Source organism: Camelina sativa, chromosome 2, assembly GCF_000633955.1.
Source record: "Camelina sativa cultivar DH55 chromosome 2, Cs, whole genome shotgun sequence".
Lineage (NCBI taxonomy): Eukaryota > Viridiplantae > Streptophyta > Magnoliopsida > Brassicales > Brassicaceae > Camelina > Camelina sativa.
The window spans coordinates 9,052,033-9,060,388 of NC_025686.1; positions in this window are offsets into that span (position 1 = coordinate 9,052,033).

An 8,356-nucleotide genomic window follows, 5' to 3' on the forward strand; every position below is an offset into this window, starting at 1 on the left:
ATAATCGTGTGAACGGAACACCTCTTAACGCCTTGGTAAGTATATCAACAAGCTGCTCGTCTGTACGAACATGAACTATTGTCAGAACTCCATCTTGAACAGCATCGAACTACATGACAATCCCTTTCAATATGTTTTGTTTTTTTCATGAAAAACAGGATTATTAGAGATATGAATTGCATCTTGGCTGTCACAAAATAGGCGTATAGAATGCGCTTGAGGATACCCTAAATCACCTAAAAGCTGTTTAATCCATAACACTTCATTTAAAGCATTACGCATCACGCGATATTCAGCTTCAGCGGAAGATTGTGAGACAGTTTTCTGCTTCTTCGTTTTCGAAGAAATAGGCGAACCACCTAAAAACATAACATACCCACTTAGTGAACAACGGGTAAGAGGACAAGTAGAGAAATCTGCATCGCAATAGGCCGTAAGAGTGAGATCAGAGTTAGAACTCAACATTATGCCATGACCTGGAGAACCTTTCAAGTAGCAAACAACATGCGAAGACTTCATAAATGAGAAAGAATATGAACTGAATATGCAAGCTCTGGTCTAGTGGTAAGAAGATAAATGAGACGCCCAACCAAACGCCTATATATCTCGGGGTCAGGTAAAAAATCACTTTTACTTAAACCCAACTTGTGTTTATGTTCCATTGGTGTCGCAGCTGGCTGCGAACCAATTAGTCCAGTTTCGCTAATGATGTCAAGAGCATACTTTCTTTGAGAGATACATACCTTCAGAGCTCCGAGCTATTTCAATACCGAAAAAATACTTAGCTTTATCCAAATCTTTCATATGAAAACATCTGCCCAAATAACCTTTAAAACTGTCGAGCATACGCGTATCATTTCCGCAAATAAGCAAATCATCAACATAGACGAGAACATGAAGCTCAACATCACCATGTGAATAAGTAAACAACAAATAATCAGCATAGGAATGAACAAAACCAAACTTGGTTAAGACAGAGGTAACCTTAGCGAACCAACATCGCAAAGCTTGTTTGAGCCCATATAACGATTTCTTGAGGCGACAGACTTTATTAGTATCAGAGTGGAGAAAACCAACTGGCAACTTCCTATAGACTTCCTCTTCTAAATCACCATGGAGAAAAGCATTATGGATGTACATCTGTTGAGCTTCCAAATTCTTTGCAGCAGCAATACGCAAAAGACCACGTATAGTGGACATTTTCACAACGGGTGGAAACGTTTCATTATAATCTTTGCCCTCAACTTGGCGATTGCCACAAGCTACCAAATGCGCTTTGTACCGTTCCAAAGAGCCATCAGCATGAAACTTAAGCTTATAAACCCATTAGTTGTCAATAGCAATTTATCAAGGTGGAAGATCAACAACATCCCAAGAATTAAGTCGTTCAAGGGTGTCAACCTCTGTTCTCATAGCATTGTCCACCATGGATCTTTAAATAGCTTGTTTATATGAAGTTGGTTCAATAGCAGCAACCAAAACAGCTAAAGATACTTGATGTGCAGGTGAGAAAAGATCATCGGAAAAAATAATTAGTGAGAGGATAAGGTGTCTTACTTTGGACCAGTGTTGAGGAAGCTGAACTGAAGTCGGATGAGGCATGATGTGGTTCTTCAAGATAATGAGCATTATAGTTGACATATCCTTGTAACCTGACAGAAGGGAATTTCACTCGTTTCCCAACTCATAATTCTTGTACCTCACTCAACGGACTAGCCTCATCAACAGACAGAGAAGATGATGTCTCATCATCAGAAGAAAAGAATTATGTGATTAATGGCAATGAAGAAGACTCCTCCACAACCAACAATGTGGAGGTCTTCGTCACACTACTTCCTTCCACAACTTCAGTCTCACTCCCCCTTAAGATAGATATGGTTTCGGGGATAACAATCCAATCATCATCAACATGCTTTTGAAGACGAGACTGAGAGTTCTCATTATCCTCTTCAACATACGAAAACATGTTTTCTTGAAAAAACACATCTCTTGAGACCAAAAACTCATTTGTCTCAAGATCATAAACCTTGCAACCCTTCTTTCCAAACAGATAACCAACAAAAATGTAAGAACGACTCCTATGCCCAAATTTGTCTTTATCAGGAGAACTTCGATGTACGTAGCATGAACAACCAAAATCCTTCAAATTGTCATAACATGGTTTCTTGTCAAAAAGCAACTCATATGGTGTTTTACCTTGGAGAAATCTTGTTGGAGTGCGATTAATAAGATATGCAGCGGTTAGGATTACTTCTCCCTAAAACTTGGTAGGTAAACGAGCTTGAAAGAGTAGAGATCTAACGACGTTTAAAAGTCACACAAAAACAACCATCAATTTGCTTGGACCATCTCCAATGGTTTTCCCTATTTTTTTCTCTATAATAGAGCAACTCTATAATAGAGGTGAGTTTTACTCCAACCCATCTCTATTTTCACCTCTAAAATAGAGATTGCTATTTTTTTCTCTATATATAGAGGAACATTTTGTAGAAAAAATAGAGTTCCTCTGTAAATAGAGGAAAAATAGCAATCTCTATTTTAGAGATAAGAATAGAGATAGGTTGGAGTAAAACCCACCTCTATTATAGAGGATCTCTATTATAGAGGCAAAAATAGAGGACCATTGGAGATGCTCTTAGATCAGCCATGGTCCCGCACTCACCTTTGAAAATGATGAAAACTGGATCTAAACTCTCGAAAAAGCCTCCTAGCGAGCTCCTACTACGATCTCAGCCGCAGATCTCCACTCCACTCTCAAGAACATGCATCAAAATCTCCAAAAACTCTTAAGAACGGCTTCCTCTTTCTTTTCTCTCTTTCACCACCAAAAACGACCAAACTCCACATGTCCATTTTGTTGTGGCGTGTCTACACACAAAGTTTGATGTATAACTCTATTCTCTCAAAAATACGAAGACAAACACATAAACTCAGTGTCGTTGTCGCTCGGCACCATACAAACATCCTTCCCAAATTGTTCTTTGCGTATACGCAAAAATTCATCAGCAAAAGATAGACTCATACTGCTATAGAATAATCATCCACAATAGTCAAAAAATAAACTGCTCCACAGGATGCGGAAACTCGATAAGGACCCTATACGTCAACATGTATAATTAAAAAACAATCCATTGCTTTATTAGAACTATCATGAAATATCTCTCTTGTTTGCTTTGCCTTAAAACACACACAAGGGGTGTGGCTAGCACTTTTTAAAAACAAAAATATAGATAAACTAGAAATAATTATAGAAGAAGGGTGTCCAAATCTTTGTTGCCATAGAGTCGAGTCACTTTACAACGCAACCTTGTTAACCCGTACGACATCCACATCTTGAAGATAATAGACCCCATCACGCTCTTCACCTCTTCCAATCAGCATCCTCGAAAAAGGGTCCTACAAGACACAAAAATCATCAGTAAACATTGCCACACATTTTATATGTTTGAGGAGCTTAGAGTCTGAAAGGAGTGTGCAATCAAGAGCTGAAACACGACCATACTTGTTGACATTGTTTTACTTCCATCCGCAAATACAATTGAACATGGTGGTGTAGAGACAACGTCTATTAGTAACAAAGAATTTCCCGTCATGTGATGGGATGCTCCTGTATCAAGAATCATATCCTTATTAATCTTACCAGAAAGTTTATCCAAAGTGGTAGTCTTCTTTTCTTTCGACAGTTGTTCCTAAATTTTTCATTGTTCCATTGTAAAAGTTGGATATGCAGAAGCATGAGGACTCGTAGCATGAGCAATTGTGGCATAACCATGACCACGACCAACGGCTCCATAGTTGGAAGTACGTCCTCCTCCACGTCCGGAGTCAGGACCTCCTCCTCTACTCGAGCGTTCTGTCCACCATTCCGGGTAGCCGTTCAACTCCCAACAATAATATTTTTCATGCCTAGTCCGACCACAACGTGAGCACAAACTTCTTTCTGTAGTCTTCTTGAAACCTTGTAGAGGCTTTTGAGGAGCAGATCATGTTACATAACCAGAAGCTTTTGGGGGCTCAAGTTTGTTGTTCTGAATATATTCAGGTTGTTGAATAGACGTGTCATGAATCCTATGACATCATGTTGCTGCTCTCTCTTCTTTGCAGCCACAAGTCGCTGTTCTTCTCTAATCACCTTAACATAAGCTTGTGCCAAATCCGACATGGGATCAACATCAATGATTTGGAAAATCACATTACAATCGAGACTCATCAAGCCCCATAACTAACTGATGATTTTTCTCATCTTCTCTTTCTTTTGCAACACGTGCACCAGCTCCACACGTACATACCAGGATTGGACGATAACCATACAACTCATCCCAAAACACCACAAGATGACCGTAATAATCAATCACGGTTTGTCCATCTTGACGACACGAAGCAAACTGACACACGATCTGATGGATTTGTACTTTGTTCCCAACAGAGAAACGCTATCTCATATTTTCCCATAGCTCTGCAACATCAGAGACAAAGGACACCGTAGATCATACAAGAGGTATAATAGACGTTCTCAACCATCTAACCACCATCAAATTCACACTTGCCCACGACTCCATCTCTGGCCCTGCAACTTCCGGCTTCTTAATCAAACTATCGACGAAACCAGTCTTCCTTTTAGCTTTGAGAGCGTTCATCATCTCTGTTGCCCACTCTGCATAATTCTCTCTGGTCAACTGAACGGAGGAGATCATCGAACCGGGGTTATCACCGAAAAACAAGGTGTATGGTGTTACATTCGAAGAGTCAGAAGACTTAGAAATAATCAATTTATATTGACGTGACATCGTAATTGTCCTTTATCTTAATCAAAGATCGAAGAAGGAAAGAAAAACCTTTGAGCAAAGAAGAGACAAAGTAGAAAGAAGAAAGAAGCAAAGAAGAACCAAATGAAAAATTCAGGCTTTTAGCTCTGATACCATGTGAAACAAGAAGCGGCTAGGTTTAGAATTAACTTCTCTTTTTTTTCTTATTGAATAGAATACGATTACAACCCTATATCTATACAAGAGAATCTAACTTGTGCATCAAGTAAATCTTGGGATTAAGTTATTTAATTTTCTATTCTTGTTATATTTATCTAGAATAAGAAAATATACAATATAACCTATAATACAGCCCAATATTGTATAAAAATGAATAGTTTTATATCTTGCAGCAATCTGATGATTCAAGTACAGTAGTGCTACATACATCCTACATATAACCAAGACCGGGTGGAAGGTTTCTGTGCATTGCGATCACAAGACATGTTGACTAGCAGCTAAGTCATCGTCACTACAAGTACTACAAGTTCTGGTAACGTGTGGGTTTTGGTTCTAATTCTACTTGTTACAGTATATATACGTACATGTTTGAAGTTGTATACATTATCACCTTACAGTATATATATACGTACATGTTTGTTTGAAGTTGTATACATTATCACCTTTTAACACTCCTCAACCTCGCAAATATTTACATAATTTTTTTTTCTTCAAAACAAAATCCATATGACTTCTCTTCTCTAAAGAACTCGAAACTTACGTAACACCCCCTTCTCTTTATTTACCACCACATTTATGATTAGCCGATTTAAAATCTTATATGAAAAGACCAATGTTTTATCCTTTTTGGTTAAATAAATCTCTATAAATATTGTATTGCAAAAATGTCAAATAAACCCTTTGTACATAATTATTTACTTTTCATAAATCCAAGGACTACGAATCAATTTTTTCTTTTTTTCTTTTGTGATAAAAGACTAAAAGAATCAAAATTTGTAAAAGTCGAATGGCCCCAGACGGATAAACATGAGATAAACTAAAACATCACTTGCCGACAGACAAGGACAATGACATTTCAAGTTTCAGAAATCAGAACCATCCGATTACTCTCTCACTCATTATTAGTTATTTAGTATTAACCTTTCTTACAGCAAGTAAATTATTAAAAACTACCGTTCAGTCTAACAAGTAACCACCACATTCGTACGGTACTCGAAGCAGTTACCAACTTAGCAGTTCCATCAACAGCTTTACAGCTATATAGATACGCTTAAAAGCTCCTTTATTTTTAGTACTAGTATTTTTTTTCTCGGAACTATATAAAGATGCTAATTTAACTAATTCTTATGTTATCCTAATTAATCTGAAGCTTTGTTTCCCAAATTATGGTTTAATTTCATAAAAATTTGTATATGTGATGTAAAATTAGATAACGAAATTTAGCTAAAAATACTAATAATTTTGCAAAGTATTACATAAATATTACATAACTAGATTTAAGAATCCTTGGAAAAAACCAAAAATACCTCATCTAATTTTTTTGGATATTTACTAAATTACTTAATAAATGAGGTATTTTAAAAGATTTACTGGAAATAAAAAATATATAATAAAATTATTTTATACTGAAAAATACCTTCATTTACATAAATTTGTTTTAATTATTGGTGAATTCAACCTTTCGACTTCATAGTTGTTAACATATGTTACAAAAGTATGGGCCATGTTAAATTTTAAGTCGATGTGTTAACATATATTATTTTTTCAAAGCATGGCATAAAAAGTATCGTTGCCTAATGGTTATTTATATTAGAAATAATAATAAAATTTTATTATTTTTTCTGGCAAAAACAAATTTTATAAAAATTAAAGCATTATTACTAAAACATATACACAATTACTATGATACAGTTACGCAAATGCATGAGCCATACATTAAAAAATACATCAAAAGGGTGTTTGATGATGCTTTATGTAGAGTAACCTTATTGGCTAACTGATGAGAAGATCTGTTATTATCCAACTTTATATTTGATTTCTATTTGGTACAAATTGTATGTAACAATTTGTAGCTGAAGCTTCTTTTCACAAAACATAGCATTAAACCCGATGTACCCAACTCTAATTATGAATTAATGTAGACATAGCGACACCAAACTCCGTACCACGATTTTTCAGAAATATTTTGATGTTTCTGCAATTTTCTTCAACAAGACCACATATATATTATCGTATCATGCCATATTGTCATGTACCATATCCTCTCTTGTTAATAGGTTTCCATCTAATAATTACCAACGCATTTTTTATCCACCAAATTTGCTCAATACTAATCAATTTTGTCTCCAATATTTGACCAAAAACACAAAAAAAAACTCGATATCTAAATCCAACAAGAGCCAAATTGGTGCAACCATAATTCCATCATACAAACAATATAATTATGAATGGGAGCAACAATCTGGTCAGATTGGGGAAGTGTTATCACATCATCAAATCTAAGATTAATATAACTAGTTTTGATTTTCAACGTCTCTCTAATACTAAAAGTAATCAGCAACAAAGGGAAGATAATAATAACACCGATGTAAAGAGTTTTTAATCTCTTTGAACACAGAACAGAGATGCCAATCTCCGACATGAGCATAAGACGACTTCCGTATGTATGACTGGTCCATAATCGTATTTCACCATCTTTTGATTTTGTAATTTGAATCTCCTGGATCCCAGATATGGATTTGAATATCCTTGATCGATTCTAATTAAAATCAGATTATTGGTTTTGATGGTGTTGGAGACCAATGGAATTAGAATTGTAACAAAGGAAGCCAATTTTGGATGTCGTATGGACTGATATCTCTATGGACTTCATTGACGGATTACCGCTGTCCTTTGGGAAATCAATAATTTTTGTAGTGCTGGAAAGGTTAACAAAAACTTCTCACTTCATGGCATTAGTTCACCATTATTCTGTTATGACAGTCATTCATGGATTCCTTAAAACTGTCTTTAAGCTACATGGTTGTCCGTGATCAATTGTGAGTAACAGGGACACTATTTTCCTGAGAACATTATGGCGAGAATTGTTCTCATTGTAGGGAGTGGAGCTGAAATTCTTTAGCGCATACCATCCGTAGAGTGACGGTCAATCCGAGGTTGTGAATCGATATTTAGAAACATAGCTGAGGTGTATGTGTGGTGACATGCCTTGCTTGTGGAGTCAATGGCATTGGCTGTGTACCTCTACTCAGCTCAACCCCTTTGAAGCAGTATATGGTCAAGTATAACCAGTTCGTTTATCTTATTTACCTAGAGAATCTATGGTGGCAGTTGTTGCACAAAGCTTGCGAGAACGAGAAAACATGATTTTACTCAAATTTTACCTTCTTAGAGCCCAACATCGTATGCAACATAATGCGGATTTGGACAGAACGGATATACACTTTTACATCAGAGATTTTGTCTTTGTCAAATTCTAGCCGTATCGTCAAGGGTCAGTGGTGGTAAGAGCTAACCAGAAACTTTACCCCAAGTATTTTGGTCCTTACAAGATTATATACAAATGCAGGAAGGTCACTTAAGTTGCAGCT